This window comes from Triticum dicoccoides, chromosome 7A (genome assembly GCF_002162155.2).
Source record: "Triticum dicoccoides isolate Atlit2015 ecotype Zavitan chromosome 7A, WEW_v2.0, whole genome shotgun sequence".
Classification (NCBI taxonomy): Eukaryota; Viridiplantae; Streptophyta; class Magnoliopsida; order Poales; family Poaceae; genus Triticum; species Triticum dicoccoides.
The window spans coordinates 254,271,976-254,298,696 of record NC_041392.1 but is presented as its reverse complement, the minus strand read 5'-3'; positions in this window follow the sequence as shown (position 1 = coordinate 254,298,696).

Here is a 26,721-nt window from a genome sequence, read left to right as displayed (position 1 = left end):
TCCTGGAAGCCCCCAGCCCCCTCGTCCTGGTGGCGGTCCTCGTTCCTCCTTGGCTGCGGCTGCAGTGGAGGGAGGCCTGCGTTGCCTTGCGGGCGATCCTCGCGAGGCTGATCCCTCCAGTCTCCCTCGCGAGGTGGATCTTGCCAGCGATCCTCGCGAGGTTGATCGCGCCACCCTTGGTGCAGGCCACGGTCTTCCCAGCGTCCTGCGTTCCTTCCTCCTCCTCGACCGTAGCCCCGGTCACCGCGGTCGGGGCGACGGCCGATCCTTCCTTCTTGCACGACTCGGAGCTCTTGACATTCGTTGGTGTTGTGGGTGTGGAGGTCGTGGTACATACAGTATCGACTGCCCTTGGGAGGTTCGGGCAGATCTCTACCCCGCTTGGTGTCTGGTTCTGCCGCAAGCACGGCAGCCCCCTTGCGCTTCACATCCTTGGCCTTGGGCTTCTTCTCTTCTGGGTCTGCGGCAGGCAGCTCGAGGAGGGAGAGACGCCCTTCCTTGGCCCTGGCGCACTTGGTTGCCAAGTTGAACAGCTCCAAGGAAGTGCACAGGTCTTCATGCATCGCCAGCTCCTTCATCTTGACATCGCGCACGCCGTCGGAGGAGGCTGAGATGATGGCCTCCTCAGTCACCTTGGGAATCTTGAGGCGTGCGTTGTTGAAGCGCTGGATGTACTTCTGCAGGGTCTCCCCGGGTTGTTGCTTGATGCGGCGCATGTCGCTCACGGTGGGTGGCCGGTCGCGAGTACCTTGGAAGTTGGCGATGAAGCGGGTGTGCATCTCGTCCTAGGAGGAGATCGTGTCTGGGGCCAGGTTCAGGAGACAGGTGTGGGCCCCATCCTTGAGCGCCATGGGAAACCAGTTCGCCATGACCTTCTCGTCTCCGTTGGCAGCTTTGATGCCCAGCTCATAGAGCTGGAGGAACTCCGCAGGGTTGGCCGTGCCGTCGTAACGAGGAGGCAGGACTGGCTTGAACTTGCCGGGCCACGCGACGCTGCATAGCTCGGTGGTGAAGGCACGGCAATCTGTTGTGGCCACGGGAGGCCTTGGGTGACGGAGACCTTGCTCTTGCATGTCCCCACGCGCTGCAGCTGGGAGCAGCGCGGGGTCTTGGCGTGCGGGAGCAAGAGCATGGTCATGTTGTGCTGGAGCAGGGAGCACTCGGGCAGCTTCTTGCGGGCGAGGGACTTCTTGGCAGCTCTGCTCTTGCCGCGCTGGCACCTGACGGAGTGGGTTCCACCCAGGGGCCACGCGCCTTGGAGCCATGGCGCCTTCTTGAGGAGGAGGCGGCCGGGGCGCCGCCGGAGCCTCGTTGCCTGCGCGGGGCGGGGTGCGGTGTAGCGGAACGGACGGCGCAGGAGAGCCCCCTGCGGCGCGGATGAGCTCGGCGACGCGGTCAAGCCATTCTTCGTAGACGTCGTCGACGGGACGGTAGTGCAGGAGCTCGTTTGCCGCGATGAGCGCAGCTCGAGCCTCCATGGGTGCGCGGAGCGCGCGGGACGAAGAACCAGCTGGGATGAGCGAGGGAGTAGCGGTGCGGCCGTCTTGCCGCACTGGCGGATGCTGAGACGATGCTTGCTGCTCGTCCCCCGCCGGGCCGGTGGCGGCGTTGACGGCAGGTGACGGGGAACGGCGAGGACGCTCGCCGACAAGAGCCGTCTGGCTGACGCGGGAAGCGAGAGCGGCCCGGCGCTTGGCGCGGGCCCGACGAGCGTCAGACATGGGCGCGATGGTCGGAAGAGAACGGGGTGGTGGAAGACGAATTCCGGCGCACCCCTACCTGGCGCGCCAAATGTCGGATTTCGGGTTCCGGCAGACCCTTGAGGTTCGAACACTGGGGTGCGCGCGGAGATTTCGCCTCCTACCTACCTGCACTCCTTCGCCTCGCTAAGATCTGAGCTATGGAAAGAACAACACAAGAGACGCAAGGTTTATACTGGTTCGGGCCACCGTTGTGGTGTAATACCCTACTCCAGTGTGTGGTGTGATGGATTGCCTCTTGGGCTGATGGTGATGAACAATACAAGGAAGAACAGCCTCGCGAGGGTCTGCTCTTTGCTGGGGGGGGGGGGCGAACTGCTAGGAGGAGTTCAGTCACCCTTCTCTCTCTCTCTCTGATTTCGATCCGATCCTTGATCCTCGATCTCTATCTCTAACCTTCCTTTTTACCTTGAACCCGAACCTCCATCCTTGTGGGTGGCTGGTCCTATTTATAGGCAATGGCCCTGGGCCTCTTCCCAAATATTGAGCGGAAAGGGCACCAACAATTGGCCATTTTGAAGGGGAACATCTAGTACACTTATCCTGACTAAAGTTGGTCCTCGCCTGCACAAAGCTCTGGTGGTGACGCCGTCTTGGGCTCCACGATGACCTCCGTCTTGCGGTCCTCCTGGTCTTGGTCTTGTTGCACCGAAACGGCAACCTTTGCCTGATGCCTCGCTACTCCGCGGTTGCGCTTGCCCCCTTTGCACCAAAGGGGAAAGGAGGACACTGAGCGGGCTGGCGCCCGCCTGGCGCCCTTGGTCGTCATGGCTTGTGTCACGGGCACCTCGTGAGGTACCCCACCTTGATCTCTCTGCCTCCTCGCGAGCCATCCTGGTGAGGCCGTTCCTAAGGAAGCTCCGTGTCATCCGCCCCGCGAGGCTTGGCCCCTCGCGAGGGTCTTGGGTCTGTTTTGATGAAGATGGGCCATGCTGGGGCCCCCTTTGAGCCACGCCGCAGGCTGCAGGCAGGCAAGTCTGGGGACCCCCGTTCCCAGAACGCCGACAGTGTGCTTCGGGTAAATGTAATTACCTTCTTCATCTTTTTGGTGTGGATATGGCACGGCAGATCCAACACGTCATTCCCATCTTGATCTTTTACTTTCTTGGGGTTCCACGGCCCTTTCGGCTTCCCCTTGAACTTTCCTTGCACCACAGCCAAGGCTTCACCCGGAGTAGCTGGATCGGCCTTGCGCTTCTGTTTCCGACCGGAGTTTCCTCCTCCGGCTTCTTGGGCGACTGCTTTGTGCTTGCCGCTCCGGAGTCGCTCTTCTTCTTCACCATTGGCATACTTGGTGGCAATTTCCATCATCCGAGCCAGAGTCATATTTCCTGTCCGGCCGAACTTCATATTCAACTCTTGGTACCTGACGCCTTCCTTAAAGGCACAAATTGCCTGATGATCCGACACATCTTCTACCGTGTGGTGTAGGGTGATCCATCTCTGGATATAATCCCTCAAAGTTTCATTCGGCTTCTGAACACAACACTGTAACTCTGTCCAACCTGTCGGCCGTTTGCAAGTGCCCTTGAATGTTCTGTAAAACACTCGGGCGAGATCTTCCCAAGTATAGATGCTGCCAGGCGCTAACTGATTTAGCCATGCTCTAGCTGAGCCCTCCAACATCAGAGGAAGGTGTTTCATGGCCACTTCATCATTGCCACCACCAATCTGGACAGCCACTCGGTAGTCTTCAAGCCAAGTGTCAGGCTTGGACTCTCCGGTGAACTTACTAACTCCAGACGCCAACCTGAAGTTGGGGGGAATCATCGCAGCTCTGATAGCTCTGCTGAAGCACTCTGGACCAGAGACATGCACCCTGTTGCTGGTTTGTGGACCTCCATCATGGCCCTCTCGGTGAGCTCTGTTTCTGTCAACCAAGCCCTGCACGAGAATAGATCTCGCATCAAAGCCTGGCTCTCTGGGGTCGATTGGAATACCTCGCCCAACACTGTGAGGGCGTCTGTCTCATGCTGCCGAGGCACGTACGACCCGCTCCTTGGGGGAGGTGTGGGCACTTGACGGTGATCATCACGATCGACTTGGCGATCATACTGCTCTCGGTTTCTGTACTGATCTCGTCGATCCCCACGTCCCTCACGCCTCGGAGGCGATCTTGGGCTATGGGCCGACTGAACTATGTCTGCCATCACGGATCTATTGTGGATCCTATCCCGCGACTGAGATACAACCGTATTCTGTTCTCCCGCCGCCCGGAGCAAGGCTCGGATCTGCACCAGACCTCGACCAGCTTCTGACTGGGAGGGTTGGATCGACTCCACTATCCAGGCAGCAGCATCCAGATTCTTGATCGGGGTTCGGTATACCTGAGTCGGAGGAGGAAAAAACTGGCGTCGACTGGATTCGGGAGCGTGCTGCCGAGCGCGATCGTCGATTGCGCGCTGGAGGTTCTCCAGTCGAGTGTGCTCAGCCAGGTTGGCCAAGCGTGCCTGCTCCAAGGTCTGGGCCTCAGGGGTTTCTCCAACTATAGGAGTATGCAGTGCATCCATGTTCCAGCGGCGAAGTTCCTCCCTCTGCTGCGAGGAGAGGGGTTCGGGGCGGTACTCCTCGTGAACGCGCGACGGATCGCCGTTCCCATCGCCTCCATCTTCACAGTTGAAGCCAGGAGGGCTGCGTGGTCCATTGACCATCAGAACTTCAGCCGCTGGGTCACTGCTATCGCACTCGGATGCGGTCTCTACGGAGCCAGTCGACAGATCGAACAGGCTGTAGAGAGTTTCGTTGGGCTCGATCGCCGTGACTTGTGGGTGGCCGACTAGCGGGCCACCGCATGCCTCACCCACCGCTGAAGCCTCGACCGACCGGAGGGTTTGCTCCGGCGAGCCACAGGGAGGGGGAAAACTGACGGAGTCGACTGATACTGGGTCGACGGTTGCGAGCGGGGAGCGCGTCGACGTCGAGTGGAGCCTCTTGAAGCCAAGCGGAGTCGTTGGTGACAAGCACGAGCGCGCCGAGACGGATCTCGCGGCCCTCAGCCAAACCTCCGCCTGAAACCATGATGAAGGGGATCGGAAAAATTACAACTTCTCCAACAAGTCGCTAAGACACCTGCCCCAAGGTGGGCGCCAACTGTCGTAGTTCTAAGACTGACAGTAGAGTAGGGGGTAGGAATGTAGAGGCAAGATCCTAGCTATGGAGGAGTTGTACACACGAGTTTATGAGTTCAGGCCCTTCTCGGAGGAAGTAACAACCCTACGTCTCGGAGCCCAGAGGCGGTCGACTGAATATATGTGTGTGAATTACAGAAAGTGCAAACCCCTGTCTTAGAGGAGGGGGTGGCTTATATAGAGTGCGCCATGACCCCTGCTCCCCTCCGTTACACAGGGTTCAATGTTCATAAAGGAGGAGCGTTACTGGTAACGTTTGTAGTAAAGTGTAGTAAATGCCCATAAAGCTATGGTTTAAGTCCTGACCATTACAGAGTGGAGGGTTTCTCATCTTCTGGTGGTCGAGTGTCTTCAAGGTGGTCGAGTGTCTTCAAGGTGGTCGAGTGAGTACATCTTCATGGTCGAGTGGATGATGGTTTCTCTTTGACTGCTTCTGATTCTTTGTAGAGATGTCCTTGGGGAGGGTATGTTGGACAGATCCATGACCCTACCCTAGGTACATAGCTTCATCAGCGCTGGCCTAGGAGGAACCCAAGTAGGATTTGGTCCTACTTGGGGCGCCTCCTGGCCTCTCCCCTCTCCCTCCCACCTATATATATATATATATATATATATATATATATATATATATATATATATATATATATATATATATATATATATATATATATATGTGGGGGGGGCCCTAGCACAGACAAGACAATTGCCTAGTCGTGCGTGGCGCCCCCCTCCACCATTTACACCCTCGGTTATATTTTTGCAGTGCTTAGGCGAAGCCCTGCGAGGATCACTTCACCATCACCGTCACCATGCCGTCGTGCCGACGAAACTCATCTACTACCTCGACGTCTTGCTGGATCAAGAAGGCGAGGGACGTCACCGAGCTGAACTTGTGCAGAACTCGGAGGTGTCGTACGCTCGGTGCTTGATCGGTCGAAGCTAGAAGAAGTAGCGGAGCCAGGATTGGAGCAAGCCCCGGGCCCAAATTTTTTTTGTCGCGAGAGAAAAACTTAACGACCATCAAACTATAGCTACCTCAAATATGGCTCAATTGCATCAAAAATTTAGAATTTAAACTCAATTCTTAGAGATACAACAAAATAGATAAAAAAAGATGACAAAAACTATGAACAGTACTTGCAGTAAAAAGAGTACCAAATCAATGGCTTTCTTCACCAGTGTCTTCCATAACTTGATCAACGGTGGAAGAAGAGCCAACACCTTGAAGAAATGAAAAGCAAAATTTCATAAGAAAAGACATAAACATCAAGTGAAACAATTAACATTGTACAGAGTTGAAAACTTACTACTACGACGAGGTAAAGTTCCTTTGCAAGATCTATAGGATTGAAAGCGATATATAATAGCATCATCATCAACCTTTGCAAAAATTTCTCACTCAATATTGCACACCACGGAAAAATTCAACCAATCATCACCCATCTTATTCCTCAACTCAGTCTTGATAATACTCATAGCTGAGAAAGCTCTTTCCACTGATGTGGTTGGAACAGGCAAAATCAATGCCAACTCAATAAGACGATATACCAAAGGAAAGACCATGTGTATATTAGTCTGAACCATCTTCACAGCAAGACTACCAAGGTCATTACAACTAACAAAACTTGAATCAGTTCTCACATCAGCAATGAAGTTTTCAAGTTGGTTTTTAAGGACGAAAGAAATCTCATATATGGAGAAGTCATCAGCATACATCTCAGCAAGTTGAACAAGTTTGTCTTCATCAAAATTAGCAAATGAGTTCCTTGGATCAAGACAAGCAATGCATCTCAACAATTGAGTAGATCTTTCAGCAAAGCGGTTATTTAACTCAGTAATTATTTGGTCAAGCAAAACATTAAATATTTCATATCTGAAGCGTTGATAGAAAGTTACCATTTGACCACCACGCCCCCTTGAACGACCCCGAGCACGTACTGTATCATCCATGTTAGGCAATATAATGTTATGCTTAACACAAAAGTCAGTTGTGTCCTTCAAGAGCTGCTGCCAACCATTTTCTCTTATATTTTGAAGTTTTCGCAATGTGATCCCAATCAAACTCACTGCTAGAACAATGTTTTGATCTTTCCTTTGCAAACATTGTGACAACTCATTAGTCTTGCCCAATAGTTTGATCATAACATGCAATATGAAAACAAATTCAAAAGTTTCCATCTGAGATATCAAGCCAGCTGTTGTGGTTCTTTGTGTTAAATTTTCTGCATCATCACGAATGTTCTCTAATACATGCAAAACAAATGTCCACATCTCAATAAACCGACACAAAGTTTTATGATGTGAGCCCCACCGTGTATCCCTAGCTAGGTCTTACAAGGTTGGTTGCTTGGTCTTTCCCTCTTCCTGAAAAAATTTCCCCGGACTCCAATTGACTCACAATATTATCATGTTATTCTTGGGCTAGTTCATCATGTCTCCTACAAGAAGCATTGACAATGTTGACAATCAAAGTTACGTGGTTAAAGAAATCCAATACAGAGGAACAACACTTGGCAACAGCAACAACCACTAACTGCAACTGATGGGCAAAGCAATGAATATATAATGCATAAGGATTTTCATCTAGTATCAACCTTTGCAACCCACGAAATTGTCCTCTCATGTTAGAAGCTCCATTGTACCCTTGCCCTCTCAATTTAGACATAGACAAGCCATGTTTAAGAAACATACCATCCAAAGCTGCTTTTAGAGAAGCCGCTCTTGTGTCACCAACATGCTTAATCCCAATGAACCTCTCAATCGCATACCCATGTTTATCGACATACCTACCTAACACAAAGAAGCACGAGTAATCAACAATTAGGTACTACACTACTACTGCTACTATTAGTAAAGAACAAAACAATAACTAACATAAAAGATGCAAAGTTACAAACCTTAAAACCATAGCCATTTGCTCCTTTATTGATGCATCTCTAGACTCATCAACAGGTAAAGAAAAATTTCTATCTCCAATATCATCAATAATTGCTTTGGTGGTCTCTTCAGCACAAGCTTGACACAGCTGCAATTGTATCCCATGTGAAGTCATCAAATGGTTCCCGCCCGCACTATCAAGCAAAGTCTTAGCATTCAGATCCTTCTCCTTGTACCAACTCATCATCTCCAAAAAAAACCTATTCTTCGAGCTGGAGCTCTCGTCATGGCCACGAAAAGCAAGAGCTTGTAATAGAAGAAATCTTATAACACCCAAAATAATGATAAGACGAGCTCTATATTCTTCTTGGGTCTTTATGGTGCCACGATCCATCACATTTACAATAGATTGCCTTTGATTTTTGAAAGCCGCATATTGTTGCCTAGCTTTATTGTGAGCACTATCATGTTTACCAACATGTGTATCAATAATACTAAGCCCATCCTTCCAATTTTTAAAACCTATTGTTGTGAATGCCTCAACACCATAGTTTTCTGCTCTAGGTTGCTCAAAAAGAAAGCAATAGAAAAAAAGGATGCCTCCTTAGCAACACTATATTGCAACCAATCGAATCCTTCTTGAACTATTTAGTTGAAAGGATCTCTTTTTCAAAGAATTTCCTCTAGTTTCCTTTTTAAATTTATGACCACTTGGTTGGCATGGACCCATATTTATATACATCCTTCTAGCAACATCTCTAATATACGGATCTAAGCTTTCAATAGGTTTCCTACGACCAGGATCAGGTTCAATATCGCCTTCCCTTAGTTGACCACGAGCAAAATCAGGAATAAGAAAAATGTTGCTTTCTCGAGTTGAGATTGAAGGCGGTGGTCCCATTTCTGCAGCTGTTTCATTGTCTGGAGTTGCTTCAGTCCTCTCAGCCCCTTCATTCCCTGCTAAAACTCCGGTGTAGACACTTCTGTTGCGGCCACAGATGAAAAATATCTCTTCATCTTTTATTTCTACAAAATGAAATGAAATTGACACTAATAGTAGCAACAACAACATTCACATTCAAATACAATTCAAGTGAACTTGAATGTTTGAGAGAAGCACCAAACAACTCCATAAGCAGATTGCAGATTAAAAATGTTTAATCTTTGAAATTTGTATCAACAGACAACAACCCCATTACCAATTCTGGGCAGCAGTCAGCAGAGGGTTTGAGGGAAGATAGCATGGCCGCGTGGAGCCAGGAGCGGTTGAGACTGCAAGGCCAGAGCAGCAGGGGACCAGGCGACCAGCCCAGGCTAGGCGAGCGGCGGAGGGCGCGGGCAGGTGGTGGAGCAGGTGCGGACCGTGGAGCCAGAGCAGGTGAGCAGGTGGGGAGTGGCGGAGTAGGCGAGCAGGGGAGCACGGACCGGAGGGAAGTCACCGGCGGGCAGCGGCGGCTGCTGCCTGCATCGATCTAGGTCTAGGGAACGAAGGGAGAAGGGGCGAGTAGTGGCCTGATGCGCCTGTGCGAGCCAGTCCTGGTGCGAGGCAGCGAGCGATGGAGGACAGCCTGGCCTGGGCCCTGGATGGATGGATGTGTATTGGGCCAAGCCCTCGGCCCATTCAAAAACATGCATAGGTAATAATTAAAAAAATTGCCACGCCCCAGGCCTGGGCCCTGGGAGCCTGGGGCCCAGATCCGCCCCTGCTTACGGTCTACGAGGGTATGTAGACACACTCTCCCCTCATTGCTATGCATCTCCATGGATAGATCATTGCGTGTGCGTAGAATTTTTTTGTCTTCCATGCAACGATTCCCAACATAATCTCTGTTGGATCGGTGCCAAAGCCAAAATTCCGAAATGCCACCAAGTGGCTCATCGTAATCTCTGTTGTGAGCACTATCATGTTTACCAACATGTGTATCAATAATACTAAGTCCATCCTTCCAATTTTTAAAACCTACTGTTGTGAATGCCTCAACACCATAGTTTTCTGCTCTAGCTTGCTTAAAAAGAAAGCAATAGAAACAAAAGGTTGCCTCCTTAGCAACACGATATTCCAACCAATCAGAATGCTTCTTGAACCATTTAGCTTGAAAGGATCTATTTTTCAAAGAATTTCCTCTAGTTTCTTTTTTAAATTTATTACCACTTGGTTGGCATGGACCCATATTTAGATACATCCTTCTAGCAACATCTCTAATATCCGGATCTAAGCTTTCAATAGGTTTCCTATGACCAGGATCAGGTTCAATATCGCCTCCCTTAGTTGACCACGAGTAGAATCAGGAATAACAAAAATGTTGCTTTCTTGAGTTGAGATTGAAGGCGGTGGTCCCATTTCTGCAGCTGTTTCATTTTCTGGAGTTGCTTCAGTCCTCTCAGCCCCTTCATTCCCTGCTAAAACTCCCAGTGTAGACACTTCTGTTGCGGCCACGGATGAAAAATATCTCTTCATCTTTTATTTCTACAAAATGAAATGAAATTGACATTAACAGTAGCAACAGCAACATTCACATTCAAATACAATTCAAGTGAACTTGAATGTTTGACAGCAGTGGCAAACAACTCCATAAGAAGATTGCAGATAAAAAATGTTTAATCTTTGAAATTTGTATCAACAGACAACAACCCCATTGCCAATTCTGGGCAGCAGTCAGCAGAGGGATTGAGGGAAGATAGCGTGGTCGTGTTGTCGGTGTCAAAACCGGCGGATCTCGGGTAGGGGGTCCCGAACTGTGCGTCTAAGGCGGATGGTAACAGGAGGCAGGGGACACAATGTTTTACCCAGGTTTGGGCCTCTTGATGGAGGTAAAACCCTACGTCATGCTTGATTTATTCTTGATGATATGGGTATTACAAGAGTTGATCTACCACGAGATCGAAGAGGCTAAACCCTAGAAGCTAGCCTATGGTATGATTGTATATTGTCCTACGGACTAAAATCCTCCGGTTTATATAGACACCGGAAGGGCTAGGGTTACACAAGGTCGGTTACAAAGGAGGAGATATACATATCTGTATTGCCTAGCTTGCCTTCCACGCCAAGTAGAGTCCCATCCGGACACGAGACAAAGTCTTCAATCTTGTATCTTCATAGTCCAACAGTCCGGTCAAAGGATATAGTCCGGCTATCCGGAGACCCCCTAATCCAGGACTCCCTCAGTAGCCCCTGAACCAGGCTTCAATGACGATGAGTCCGGCGCGCAGTGTTGTCTTCGGCATTGCAAGGCGGGTTCGTCCTCCGAACACATCACAGAAGAATTTGAATACAAGGATAGTGTCTGACCCTGCAAAATAAGTTCCACATACCACCGTAGAGAGAATAATATTTCCACAAATCTTAATCTGCTGACACGTTTTGGCAACATGACATCATGACATGGCTCGGTGATTATTCGAACCGTTTTTCTTCAACCAGCTCCACACATAACGCGAGGCGGTTTCTTGACACGTCTTGTCAAAGCAGAGATCGTGTTCCCCTAATTATGGGATTCTCATCAATACGGTCGTGGGTAACCCAACCGTGTCTAGGACTCCCAGATTATAGGCAAGTCCTAAACGGCTACGGAGAGGACGCTTGATATTCACCCTCTTTATAAAGGGACAAGGCTTTTACTTTTTCCCTCTTGTGCTCAATCGAATCCTTCCCCCGCCTTGAGTTCTAACACCCAAAGCCCAGGTCAGGTGCTTCGGACCTTCAATCATGTCCGGATCTAGCCTTCAAGGCCCGTGGATGCCCTCCTCCATTACGGAAGAGGATATCAAGAAGTTGAGGGAGGCCAGATACCTGACCGTCGAGGTTTCGCATCGGCTGCCTGCCCGAGGGCAGGTCGTCCCTACTCCTGAACCCAACGAGAACGTTGTGTTCATCTCCCACTTCCTCCGAGGTCTAGGCCTCACTCTGGATCCCTTCATTAGGGGTTTGATGTTCTATTACGGGCTAGATTTCCACGATCTAGCCCCGGACTCCTTTCTCCACATCTCGGCATTTATTGTCGTATGTGAGGCCTTCCTCCGCATTACCCCTCACTTCGGCCTATGGCTCAAGACCTTTGACATGAAGCCGAAGATGGTCGAGGGGCAGCATGTAGCATGCGGAGGCGCATTAATAAGCAAGATCGCTGGAGCTTCATGGCCAAAGGGTTCCATTCCAGAGGTGTCCGGATTATGGCAACGGGAGTGGTTTTACATCACAGCCCCTAGAAGTGCCAAGTGGGTGGCTGCCCCTGCTTTCCTCTCGGGCCCTCCACCACAACTGATGTCATGGATTAGTAGAGGGCTGAGCTGGGGTCCAGCCAAGGATGTGCCTGTACTGCAGAGCTGCATTCAAGATCTCTTCGAAGGAGATTTCAGTCTGGTTATGGTGGTGCAAGTCATGCTGGTTCGACGAATGCAGCCATGCAAACGTCGGCCCCTCCGCATGTGGGAGTTCAACCCAGAAGGACCGCGCACTATTCAAAATTTCCTCGGCCTGACGCACGACGAGATGTATAAATCATTCTTCGGACCCCAAATGGAGTGTCCGGACACTACCGAGGACGTGGGCCTGAGCAGCAACCGTACCGCTGACCAAGTAAGTAATCCTCTAGCCGAACACACCGTCTTTCATTTATCATGACGTCATTCTGAGAAATTGCTCTTTGACCAGGACTGGCTAACAAAGGCGAAGATGATTCGGTGTTCGGCCCCCCTTCCTGAGGGTTTGGAAAATCCGGTACTGGAAAAGATGCTCGAGCTAGCACCTTGCCCGGAGACCTCAAAGGAAGATAAAGGGGGGAATAAAGAGGGCAAAAGTGGGCCTCCACCGCTACCTATTCCGACCGAGGGAACGGGCGCCTCCGTGAGGGAGGGTAACCAAGGGGAGGAATCTGACATTCTCTCACACCGGGGAAGGAAGAGGACTACCTCTGAAGATCCGGACACCAAGGTTTCCAAACGGGAGAAGAAGTCTCCGCCAGAGGGTCCTGCCTTGGAGGGTGCTCTTGCCGCACAAAGTCCGCGCGGGGATCTGCCCTCTAATGAGTTGTAAGTAATCAAAAAGTACTTTAATAGTGAAGATATACTACCTTACCTCTGAGGAAAATAACCGAAGCATTTATCTTGCAGTTCGGATATTAGCCCTTCTCAGCAGAGCTTGTCTTCGGGGGATCTTCTTCCGGAAATGATGGAGAGCGAAACGCCTCCCCCGGACTCCCCCGCTCAAGAAGCGGGCGACCTTGAAGTGTCATCACGGAGGGCCTCTCCAGATCCGATGAGGCCAGAAGATAATCCTATAGTCACCCAAAGTCCCCAGCGTCCGGCTCTTGAAGAGAGCAAACAAAAGAGTCCGGCACCGTCTGGTATGCGGTCGGACGTACTGAGGGAGCTGTTGGAGCGAGCGGCCATCTCAGAAGAACACCGTACGTTGATGGGTACGGTGATGGAAAGAATTTCGTCCGCCGAATGCAGATTGCATGAAGCCTTTATGAGTCTACTGGCGGGCTTTGAGGTACGTGAAATGATATACTTTTTGATAGTACCGCACATTTTTAGGTGTGCCCTGTGTAGATAGTAGCCCCTGAGACTATGGTTATCATCGAGAACGGCGACGAACAGAGGATCGTAGTCCCAGGTAATAACCAAAACGCCTTTATGTGCAGGTGATGGAAGCTCCGGTGGCTAGCCGGACTAATGAGTTTGCCGAACTTAAGCGGCACAGGGTAAGTAATGTTTTCTGGTGAATGTCACATAGTAAGAGCAGCGTGGTGCCAGTATCTTTAATATGTTGTGACTGCAGATGGAGCTGCCACCGTGGAGACCCTTCGGACGGAACTTGCCCGAGCCAAAGAACAAGCAAGGAGTAGTAATGTGGCTGCTTTGAAGGCAGCCGAAAAGTTAAGAGCCGAGAAGGCCACGCATTGCGAGAGCAAGAAGAAGATAGCCAAGATGGCTGTAAAGTTAAAAGACATTGCTGACCGGTGCCAGTTCCTTGAAGAAGAAAATCGAGTGAAGGCGACGGACCTTGAAAAGGTCACGATGGCGACCAAAGACACCCGCTCTGCTATGAGGGCGAAGAAGGAGGAGCTGCGTGAAGCCAGGGATATTGCGGCTGGGAAGCCCTTTATGCTGCGGAGGAAGTTCGGAGATCCGCGGTATGCCCCTCTGGATCGGCTGTGGAGTTCGACAGACGCATATATGGACTTGGCGGCGAGCGCTGTCGATGCGGCCGAATACTTCCGGGATCAAACAGATCGTGAAGTGGACAAGCTGTTCTGGTCGCAGTTTAACGTTCCAGAGCATCCACTTCCATTGACTGATCAGCTAGCCGAATGGGCCGAACTCAATAGGTTGTCCGAACTCGCCATGAGGTCCGTCATAGATCATCTGTGGCCGGAAAAACCGAAGCCGAACAGCTATTTCAGCTTAGTGCAGCAGTTCCTTGGTGCGGTGTCGCGCATCAATGTGATGAACAGGTCGGCGTGTATAGAAGGCTCGCGGATGGCCCTTGCCCGTGTCAAAGCATACTGGGCGGAGATGGATGCTACCACTGTTGCGGCGCAGGGTTCAGCCATAGGCCGAGTGGCTGCCGAGCACTATTTCGAAGAAGTTCTCGAGGGTGCTCTTTTGATAGAGGCCCAGTGCTCGAAGAATATTATGCTTGAGTGACATGTATTCCCATTGTAAACACAATGTTTTTATGAAATTTATTAAGGTTGTATTTATACTTTTGCCTGGAAGTAATATGATGCCTCTTGTGCGGCCGTTTATGTATATATGTATATAACCTGAAAGATTGCAGTCGTCGGCTTCAACCCCCACGCATATAATGCGGAGGTGTTCGCAGAAGACGCGTGTTCACACTTAACCCAACGTCTTGGTCCTATTAAGGAGGTGATAGCGCAGCGAACGAGGCAACCGGACTATAATGCTTTAACACTTTCACTTAGCCATAGGAGTTTGACGGTGGGGCTACTATATAGCCCCTGGTGGCTCTGCACTCTCCCGAATTCGGGGTGCGTACATGCCTGGCCGGGAAATGGCCCTTCGTTAAGGCGGAGGAATTCTAACATTCCGATAGGTCATCGAGTGGTTGACCAGTCTCACGCTATATCATGACAGTCAATTTTCGACTTTCTCTACTGAGGTGCTTGTCCGGATGAACCGCAGCACAATCGCAGTAGTTCTCCTGGTGCCGCCTTAGCCGATAGAGCAGAACGTAAGGCAGCAAAACACAGGAGTCGGGAAAACCCAACATTTGACCAAAGACATGATTCGGAGCTGATGCATATAAGGCCAAACTCGCGACGCCGAACACTCCCTAAGGTATTCGGTCTTTATGGTATAAACTGGGCCTAAACAGTGCCCTTTATAAGAAGCCCCTGGTGTCCAGGTACGTGCATTATTCTGACGTGGCCACATGCCAAGGCGCCAGCATCCTTCTCAATAGTACTGAGAATCCGAAGGATGTGTATCAACAAGAGACAGTAAGAAAGGTTTATGCAGGGTCTTAATCTAAAAAGAATCCTTGGAACGGGTCCCTGCTACACGTCTGCGCCTGTGTCTCCGTTGTGCCGTATCCTAGACGGGTGTAGCACGATGGTCATCTATAAAAGAGAGTGATACGTCTCCAACATATCTATATTTTTTTATTGCTCCATGCTATATTATCTACTGTTTTGGGCTATATTGGGCTTTATTTTCCACTTCTATATTATTTTTGGGACTAACCTATTAACCAGAGGCCCAGCCCAGAATTGCTGTTTTTTGCCTATTTCAGTATTTCAAAGAAACGAAATATCAAACGGAGTCCAAACGGAATAAAACCTTCGGAAATGTGATTTTCTCACTGAACGTGATCTAGGAGACTTGGACCCTACGCCAAGGCATCAGAGAGGCGGTCACGAGGGTGGGGGCGCCCCCCCCCCTAGGGCGCGCCCCCTGCCTCATGGGCCCCTCGATGCTCCACCGATGTACTCCTTCCTCCTATATATACCTACGTACCCCCAAACAAACAGATACGAAGCCAAAAACCTAATTCCACCGCCGCAACTTTCTGTATCCACGAGATCCCATCTTGGGGCCTGTTCTGGAGCTCCGCCGGAGAGGGCCGTCATCACGGAGGGCTTCTACATCATCATAGCCTCTCCGATGAAGTGTGAGTAGTTTACCTCAGATCTTCGGGTCCATAGTTAGTAGCTAGATGGCTTCTTCTCTCTTTTTGGATCTCAATACAAAGTTCTCCCCTTCTCTTGTGGAGATCTATTCGATGTAATCTTCTTTTTGCGGTGTGTTTGTTGAGACCGATGAATTGTGGGTTTATGATCAAGTCTATCTATGAATAATATTTGAATCTTCTCTGAATTCTTTTATGTATGATTGGTTATTTTTGCAAGTCTCTTCGAATTATCCGTTTGGTTTGGCCAACTAGATTGGTAGTTCTTGCCATGGGAGAAGTGCTTAGCTTTGGGTTCGATCTTGCGGTGTCCTTTCCCAGTGACAGAAGGGGCAGCAAGGCACGTATTGCATCGTTGCCATCGAGGATAACAAGATGGGGTTTATTTCATATTGCATGAATTTATCTCTCTACATCATGTCATCTTGCTTAAGGCGTTACTCTGTTTTTAACTTAATACTCTAGATGCATGCTGGATAGCGGTCGATGAGTGGAGTAATGGTAGTAGATGCAGAATTGTTTCGGTCTACTTGTCACAGACGTGATGCCTATATACATGATCATGCCTAGATATTCTCATAACTATGCTCAATTCTGTCAATTTCTCAACAGTAATTTGTTCACCCACCGTAGAATACTTATGCTCTTGAGAGAAGCCACTAGTGAAACCTATGGCCCCGGGTCTATTCTCATCATATCAATCTCCATCACTTTAATCTTGCTTTGCTTTTTACTTTGCCTTTACTTTTTACTTTGCATCTTTATACAAAAAATATTATATCTATCAGATCTCACTCTCGTAAGTGACCGTGAAGGGATTGACAACCCCTAATCGCGTTGGTTGTGAGTAGCTATCATTTTGTGCAGGTATGAGGGACTTGAGCATGGCCTCCTACTGGATTGATACCTTGGTTCTCAAAAACTGAGGGAAATACTTACGCTACTCTGTTGCATCATCCCTTCCTCTTCGGGTAAAACCAACGCAATCTCAAGACATAGCAAGAAGGATTTCTAGCGCCGTTGCCGGGGAGGTTCGCGCAAGTCAAGATTTGACTCCCGACAACGAGCCATTTCTGGCGCCGTTGCCGAGGAGTCTACGCAAAAAGTCAACATACCAAGTACCCATCACAATCCCTATCTCTCGCATTACATTATTTGCCATTTGCCTCTCGTTTTCCTCTCCCCCACTTCAGCCTTGCTGTTTTATTCGCCCTCTCTCTCTTTCCTCCCTCTCCTTTCTGCTTGCCTTTTGTTTGCTCGCGTGCTTGTTTGCTTGCTTGTCGTTATGTCAGAAATTGGGGAAGTTATCGCCAATATGGGCGATAAAAATGTCATAGAAAATTCTGATGCTCCGGCTGAAGAACCCCCTACCTACCATACAAAAAGATTTTGAATCGGTAGTGGTAATATTATTGGAAAAGGAGTTATTCAAGATTTCTTTACTTGTGCCGGTGCTTTGCCCTCTACGGGCAGTTCTATTCTTCATAGAACTAGTAGTCTTGCGGACGCTATTGCCATGCTTATCGTTGAACTTGAAAGGCAATTTATGCATATGCACCCATCTATACAAAGAATTTTCCAAGAATTTTCTAATATCGAGCATCTTCTGTTAAGCGTGCCGCTACTATCTTTTTTCATGAATTTAGATTTATAACAAAAGAAGCCAAAGAAATCTTTGCGCACTATAGGGTGGACGCTGGTCGTCCTCCCATAGAATCTATCCTCTTCGATCAAGAAGAAATTATGCGCTTTCAATCCCTTGATTATGTTGCTTTTAATGAAAACCTTAGAAAAAATGTGCCAATCAATATTTTAATTGATAGAATCTCTGAACTTAATGATGATTTGGCTAATCGAAATAACGAGCTAGGGTGCTCTCTTGAGTTTAGGCTCACAAGGTTCTGTCAAAAGAATGCTTATAATGATGAATTGGTTGTACAATATGAAGGGCCGAAAGAGGAACCTATACCTCCTAAAATTGATCTTGGGGACTTCTGTCCTATTAAATTTAGCCCTTTTGATTACCTTTGCTTGCCTCAAAGGAAACTTGCTGCCAAACATAGAGAATATGAAATGAGTTTCACCGGTCTATCTTATTACTACGGCACAACCTAGATCTATCTTCGCTTTTATGCCTAGCTAGGGGCATTAAACGATAGCGCTTGTTGGGAGGCAACCCAATTTTATTTTTTTCCTTGCTTTTAGCTCCTGTTTAGTAATAAATAAATTATTTAGCCTCTGTTTTGGTTGTGTTTTTGTAGCGACCAGACCTCAAATGGTCCAATCTCTGTGCTCAGGTGTCATCCCTGGATCAGTAATGCTGACACCACACAGTACTTGAAGGATTTATAACAGAGTAGCAATCACACACTTATTACATCGAGTGTCTCAAAAGAGAACTTATTACAATAAATATGGCTTAAGGCCATCTAATAACGACAACAATGGAAGGCTTGGAAGATAAGTGAGTCCATCAACTCCAACAGCATCATTGAGTATAGAACCACGACCTAAAAACTCCTTAATCGTCGTCTGAAAAGTATGCAACATTAATGTTGCAGCCCGAAACGGGTCAGCACATGGAATATGCTGGCAAAGTAACACATAGAGAGTAATGGAATGAAACAGGCTATTCTATATGCATATTTGGCTGGTGAAAAGCTCTATGGTTACAGTTTTGCGTAAAGCCAATTTTTCCCTACTGCAAAGGAATAAATTTTATTTAACTATCATGGTAGTTGTTAAACATTGAGAATGGTTGACAGCATTCTCAATCCCAATTAAGCATCATCATTAAAGAAAACCCAACAAAATTAAATTTTAGAGTAACATGTTGAGATTCACATGATAATCCAGGTACTAGATACTCAAGATGTCCATAACGGGGGACACGGCTAATCATGATTAGTTTATACACTCTGCAGAGGTTTGCGCACTTTTCCCCACAAGACTCGATCGCCTCCGTTTGGTTTCTCGCACTACATGGTGTTTGAGAAGACGGATGACTGAAACATAGTCTTTCAGAAGCGCTAGCACCTTACGATCGGGTAGACTGTTACACCTACTTTCCCCTACATCTGCTAGTCTACCATTGTAAGAGTTCGCACAACTTAATCAACTATGCTAGAGCCCATAATAGCTTGTGGCTGCACACGGAAGTTTCTAGCATGAATAATCTCATGATCCCTTTGAGCCTGGGTGGCGGTCCAAAAGAAAAACAGGCAATCGCTGGAATACCCAGGTGCCTCAATCCACCCAGATGTGTGTTTAAGTTGCCACCTTAGATAAACCATTAATTAACAATCTCACATCTGTCATGGATACACTCACCCAATCCACGTCTACTAGCATAGCATGGCATAATAAGCAAACGTAGAAGTAACTCCCAAAGGTTTGATAATAAACAGGTAATAGGTACTACCTCAACTACTTCCAAAACCCACAATTTAATTAGATCCTAATCATGCAATGTGTGAGGATTGATCTAATGCAGTAAAACTGGGTAGTGGGAAAGTATGATCAAAGTGTTAATTGCCTTGCTGATGATCCGGAAAACCTAGCGATTCAAAGTAGCAAGCGGCGCACTCCGGGTACTCTATCGCCACAAACAAGCATACAATAAGTACTCAACTAATGCACAGGTAAAACTCAAATAAGAGATCTAACCAGAAGGTTCAACTAAAGAACTCCAGTTGGCAAAAAGAATCAAATCAAACGAAACAACGAAAGACAAATGGCAAAAGAAACAGGCTTTATTTACTATTCTGGATCTAGGGCAATTTTTACAGTAGAAAAAACTTGTTTAAGTTGGTTAAACGGAAAGAGGGTTTCGAGACGAAACTCCAGGCGTTTGAATCGCCTGATTCCGATAAACGAGCGAAAAGTTAGACTAAAACGAAAATCAGATCAGAAATTGCGATCAGAAAAATCACGGATTTAATTCCGAGAAAAGAAAAACGACGAACGTTCGTTAAAACGAACGAACGGGCGAACGCTCGCTATTTAAATAAACCGGAAAACCGATCTACTTAAAAAATCGAAACAAAAAAACGGACAAAACTGTCGAAAAACCGGAGATGAAAAAAAACTACCACCGGCGACTCCGACAAACGGCGGCGGCGGCGGTCCGGCGGGCGGCGGGGCGGCGCGGCACGCCAGCGGCGGCGGCGGGGGCCGGCTATGGTTAGGGTTTTCAGGTGGGGCGGCCTGGGCTTCAGCCGGGTCCTCGGGGCGCTATAAAAAGGCCCGACCAGGAGGAGTCCTGGCCGGTTACGGCCCAAGGTCGGTTCAGACTTTTTTTTAATAATTACGCTCGGAAAAAAACAAAAGAAATACTAAACGGACTCCAAAAATCCCGAAATAAATTTTCCCCGGCTTCTAAAATCAAGCCGCACAGGATGAACATTTATTTGGGGCCTAAATGCAATTTTGAAAAACGTGCATTTTTCCTAAATTCAAATAAAATAGCAAATAAAACCAAAATAAAATCTTATTTGATTTTTTATTAAATCCTCAATATTTATTTATTTTGGGAAAGTCATTTTATTCCCTCGCTCATATTTTTGTAATAGAAATAATTGAAGATAAAATAAATAAAATCAAATGGTCCTATTTTCAAAATTTGAGACAACTCAAATATGAAAATAACGAAATCCCCAACTCTCTCTGAGGGTCCTTGAGTTGCGTGAAATTTCTAGGATCAACCAAAATGCAATAAATATGATATGCAATGATGATCTAGTGTATAACATTCCAAATTGAAAATTTGGGATGTTACAAACCTACCCCCCTTAAGATGAATCTCACCCTTGTGATTTGGGTTGGCTAGAAAATAGGTGAGGGTGGTCCTTCAGCAAATCTTCCTCTCGTTCCCAGGTGGCTTCATCCTTCGTGTGGTGGCTCCACTGAACCTTGCAAAACTTGATAACCTTGCTGCGGGTGACTCGACTGGCATACTCTAGAATCTTAACTGGTTTCTCCTCATAGGTCAAATCACTGTCCAACTGAATTGCTTCCAGTGGTACCGTATCTCTCAGCGGTATTTCAGCCATCTCTGCGTGGCACTTCTTCAACTGGGATACATGGAACACGTCGTGAACTCCCGACAATCCTTCGGGCAATTCCAACCTGTAGGCTACTTCTCCCATACGCTCCAAAACTTTGTATGGGCCTACAAAATGTGGCGCTAACTTTCCCTTAACTCCAAAGCGCTTAACTCCTCGAAGTGGTGATACTCGAAGATAAACTCGGTCTCCGACTTCATAAATTGTCTCCTTGCGTTTAGAATCTGCGTAGCTCTTCTGCCTGGATTAGGCTACCTTGAGCCTATCGCGAATCAATTTCACTTTCTGTTTAGACTCCCTTATCAGATCTGGTCCAAACAACTGGCGATCTCCAACTTCATCCCAAGACAATGGGGTCCTGCACCTCCTTCTGTACAAGGCTTCAAAAGGGGTCATCTTCAAACTGGATTGATGGCTGTTGTTGTAAGAGAACTCTGCATATGGCAAATTCTCGTCCCAACTAGATCCGTAATCTAGCCCACAAGCTCTTAGCATATCCTCCAGAATCTGATTGACTCTCTCAGTCTGTCCATCTGTCTGCGGGTGGAAAGCTATGCTAAACTCCAGTCTGGTTCCCAAAGTTTCATGCAACTGATTCCAGAACTTTGAGGTAAATTGGGTTCCTCTATCTGATACTATGCTCCTTGGAACTCCATGCAGACAAACGATTCTGGTCATATATATCTTTGCCAACTTTGCACTGGTATAGGTAGTCTTTACTGGAATGAAATGAGCTACCTTTGTCAAACGATCGACTACAACCCATATCGAGTCATAGCCTGAACGTGTTCTGGGCAATCCTGTAATAAAATCCATGCCTAACTTATTCCACTTCCATTCGGGTATCGGCAATGGTTGTAGCAATCCTGCTGGCTTCTGATGCTCTGCCTTTACTCTCTGACATACATCACAAACCGCTACATATTCCGCAATATCCTTCTTCATTCCGGTCCACCGGAAAATATCCTTCAAATCCAAATACATCTTGGTATTTCCTGGGTGAATCGAATACGGTGAATCATGGGCCGCTTGTAAAATTAACTTCCTGATCTCCGAATCATTTGGTACATAGACACGGTCTTCAAACCATAAGGTATCGTGCTCATCCTCACGAAATCCCTTAGCTTTTCCTTTGCTCATTTTCTCCTTAATAGAAGCAATCTCCTTGTCAGTCTTCTGGGCTTCTCTGATCTTATCCATCAAAGTAGACTGAATCTCCAATGCGGCTACATGGCCTCTTGGAACTATTTCCAAACATAGCTCTCGAAGATTTTCTGCTAGCTCCCTTGGTAAATCTCCCGTCATTAGGGTGTTGACATGGCTCTTACGGCTTAACGCGTCAGCTACTACGTTAGCCTTTCCGGGGTGATAGTGCAATTTCATATCATAATCCTTGATGAGCTCCAACCATCTCCTTTGTTTGAGGTTCAACTCCTTCTGTGTGAAAATATACTTCAAACTCTTGTGATCCGTGTACACCTCGCAATGGTTTCCAATCAGAAAATGTCTCCAAGTCTTCAATGCATGCACTACGGCTGCTAACTCCAAATCATGCATAGCATAATTCAACTCATGGGGCTTAAGCTGTCGTGAGGCATATGAAACAACTCTTCCTTCCTGCATAAGCACTGCTCCAAGTCCTCGACGTGAAGCGTCGCAATACACCTCATAATCCTTGGTTTGATCTGGCAAAATCAATACTGGTGAGGTAACCAAACGTTTCTTCAACTCCTGGAAACTAGCCTCACATTCCTCAGTCCATTTGAACTTGGTATACTTTTTTAACAACTCCGTCATAGGCTTCGCAATCTTTGAGAAATTCTCAATAAACCTCCGGTAGTATCCTGCGAGTCCAAGAAAACTCCGGATCTCTCCAACTGTTGTTGGCGCTTCCCACTTGGTCATGGTATCAACTTTAGTGGGATCTACTGCTATACCTTCTCCGGATATAACATGTCCGAGAAATCCAACTTCCTTCAACCAAAACTCACATTTGCTAAACTTGGCATATAATTGATGTTCTCTGAGCTTTCCAAGTACCAAACGCAAATGCTCCTTATGCTCCTCTTCATTTTTTGAGTAAACCAGGATATCATCAATGAAAACTACGACGAACTTATCCAAGAACTCCATAAACACTTTGTTCATCATGTTCATAAAATATGCAGGTGCGTTAGTCAGACCAAATGACATAACAGTATACTCGTACAGCCCATACCTGGTGGTAAAAGCCATCTTAGGTATATCCTGTTCTCGAATCTTTAACTGATGGTATCCTGATCGCAGATCGATCTTGGAAAATACCTTAGCTCCTTGCAATCGATCAAACAGATCATTGATCATCGGTAGTGGGTATTTGTTCTTGATGGTTACTTCATTCAATCCTCGATAATCAACAACCATCCTTAACGATCCATCCTTCTTTTCCACTAGAAGTACTGGTGATCCCCAAGGCGATGAACTTGGGCGAATATATCCCTTATCCAGTAACTCCTTAATTTGCTTCTTAATCTCCACCAAATCTTTTGCGGACATCCTATATGGTCTCTTTGATATTGGCCCTGTGCCTGGCAAAAGCTCAATCAAAAACTCAATATCTCTATCCGGTGGCATGCCTGGCAATTCTTCTGGAAATACATCAGGGAAATCCTTCACTACTGGTACTTCCTTCTGCACAACTCCTATTAAACAATTTACTTGAGTCCTCTTCGGCATATGTCGGGATACATACTTGATCCTTCTCCCTTCTGGGGTGGTAAGCAAGATCAACTTACTGGCGCAATCGATGTTTCCTCCATACATCGACAACCAATCCATACCCAGAATTACATACAAACCTTGTGATTCCAATATTATCAAATCCGAGGGGAACACATGCCTACCTATACTTAATGGCACTTGAAAACATCCTTGGCTAGCCATATACTCCGCTCCTGGTGAGCTTACTAACATAGGTGTTCTAAGAACTTTGGTGGGCAGGTTATACTTATCCACAAATCCCCTTGATATGTATGAATGCGGTGCACCGGTATCAAAAAGAACAAGTGCAGTAAATGACTTAACCAAAAACTTACCGATTACTGCATCCGGCTGCTCTTCAACCTCCTCCACGTTAACGTGGTTCACCTGTCCCCTGTTGAAAGGGTTTGGCTTCTTCCCAAAGCTTTCATTGCCATTTCCATTCTGGGATTCAGGACATTCATTGGCATAACGTCCGGTCTTCTGGCACTTAAAACAAGTGACTTGGCTCAGGTCTCTCTTGGCTGGGGTCGATGGGTTGGTGCGGTTCTGGCCGTTGCTTCCTCCATTCCCATTACCATTCTTGGTGTCGTTGTGATTGTGCGAGCTACTTCCTCCATGGGTATGCTGAAAATGTCCTCCCGGTCTAGGGGTAACGTGGCTTCTGCTGAGCTCCTGAATTGTGCTTCCCTTGTCCATACTTCCTCTTGCGATTCTCAATCTGTTGTTGCTTCCCTTCAATCATGAGAGCACGATCTACCAACTCCTGGTAGCTGTTGAAGGTGGCTACCATCAACTGCATGCTCAAATCATCATTCAGTCCTTCCAGAAACTTCTCCTGCTTAGATGCACCCGTAGCAACGTCATCTGGGGCATAACGTGCTAATTTACTAAAGTCCTCCACATACTGGCCAACTGTCCGTCCTCCTTGGCGCAAATTGCGAAACTCTCGCTTCTTCATGGTCATAGATCCTGCTGAAACATGGGCAGTTCGAAAAGCCTGCTGAAACTGGTCCCATGTGACAGTGTCAACAGGGAAAGTGGCTGTGAAATTCTCCCACCATGATGTTGCGGGTCCTTCAAGCTGATGTGCGACAAACTTCACCTTTTCCGCATCCGTGCATCCTGCTGTGGTCAACTCTCTAGCTGTCTTGCGGAGCCAATCATCTGCTACTATCAGCTCGGTGCTACTGGAAAACACCGGTGGATTCAGCCTAAGAAAATGGGCTAAGTGATCAACAGGTGGTGGTGGTGGTGGTGGGTTGTTGTTGTTGTTCCCCTGATTCTGATTCTGGACTAACAACTGCATCAATGTGTTCTGCTGCTGCATCAATTGGGTGAGCTCCGGTGGGAAGGTAAATCCGGGGTCACATCTCGGAGGCATCTGAGGTTTTAGAAAAGATGAGATTTAAGAATAGAGAGGGGTCTAATGAGAAAACACTACCCATATGCACATGAGGCAAAAGCAAACAATTCACTTCATTCAATCAATCAAACAAAGGCATACAATCGATCTAACTATCGCAAAAGTGCTCGGACTACTATATTTACATGGTGGACTACTACTACTGATGAGGTGGTCTACTAAAAATATTCTTCGGTTGCAGACTCCATGATATCTGCTCCAGCTTCATCAACGTAGTCATCATCGCTATCATCTAGGTCCGAGTTGGTGTCGTCGATGATGAGGTAGTCTTCCGGACGAATCTCCTTGGGTTCTTCATCTTCTTCTACTGGTGTAGGGCCTCCCATGAATATTCCAATCTTCTTGATCAGATTGTCATTCTTATCCACTAATACTTCGATTTCCTCTTCATAATCTTCACGTGTAGCCTTGAGTTCTTCCTCCAGTTCCGTGATTCTTGTCCTCGCCTTCTTCTGATCTATCATGTCGGCGCACATCTGGTTTTCCTAACGTCGAATGTGTTGGTTTAACTCCTGGATAAAAGCTGCAACTGATCTATCCTTTCTGGTGCTAATCATCTCCCAGTGCTCATCTCAGCGCCCACAAATCTGGTAGATAGTATCCTTAAGATCATTGCGGTAGACTTCTCCAATACGTCCCATGGCGATGTGAGCTGCCATGCTCTTTCCTAGACTCCAAGTTGGTGCATCAAAAGAAAACTCTATGGGCTCAGTGACTGGCATGAACGTCCTTCCTGGAACTTGAACTTGAATTATCCAGCGCTCCTCTTCAGGTAAAGTGGCGTTGTAGGTTCCGGTGAAGCTTGGTACTCCTATGTTTAGGTATCTAGTGACTTCCTTCAAGTGACGTCCAAAGGGTGTATCTTCATCTAGTTGCGTGAACTTGTTCCTTGCATCCACCATCCTAAAAGAGTAGAAAAGACGCAAAGTCAGAAAGAGAAGAGAGTAAGTAGTGATCTAGGTCTTTAGCTTAGTGGTCGTGTCCTACAGCCAGCATGTGCTCTGATACCATCTTGTAGCGACCAGACCTCAAACGGTCCAATCTCTGTGCTCAGGTGTCATCCCTGGATCAGTAATGCTAACACCACACAGTACTTGAAGGATTTATAACAGAGTAGCAATCACACACTTATTACATCGAGTGTCTCGAAAGAGAACTTATTACAATAAATATGGCTTAAGGCCATCTAATAACAACAACAACGGAAGGCTTGGAAGATAAGTGAGTCCATCAACTCCAACGGCATCATTGAGTATAGAACCACGACCTAAAAACTCCTTAATCGTCATCTGAGAAGTCTGCAACATTAACGTTGCAGCCCGAAACGGGTCAGCACATGGAATATGCTGGCAAAGTAACACATAGAGAGTAATGGAATGAAACAGGCTATTCTATATGCATATTTGGCTGGTGGAAAGCTCTATGGTTACAGTTTTCCGTAAAGCCAATTTTTCCCTACTGCAAAGGAATAAATTTTATTTAACTATCATGGTAGTTGTTAAACATTGAGAATGGTTGACAGCATTCTCAATCCCAATTAAGCATCATCGTTAAACAAAACCCAACAAAATTA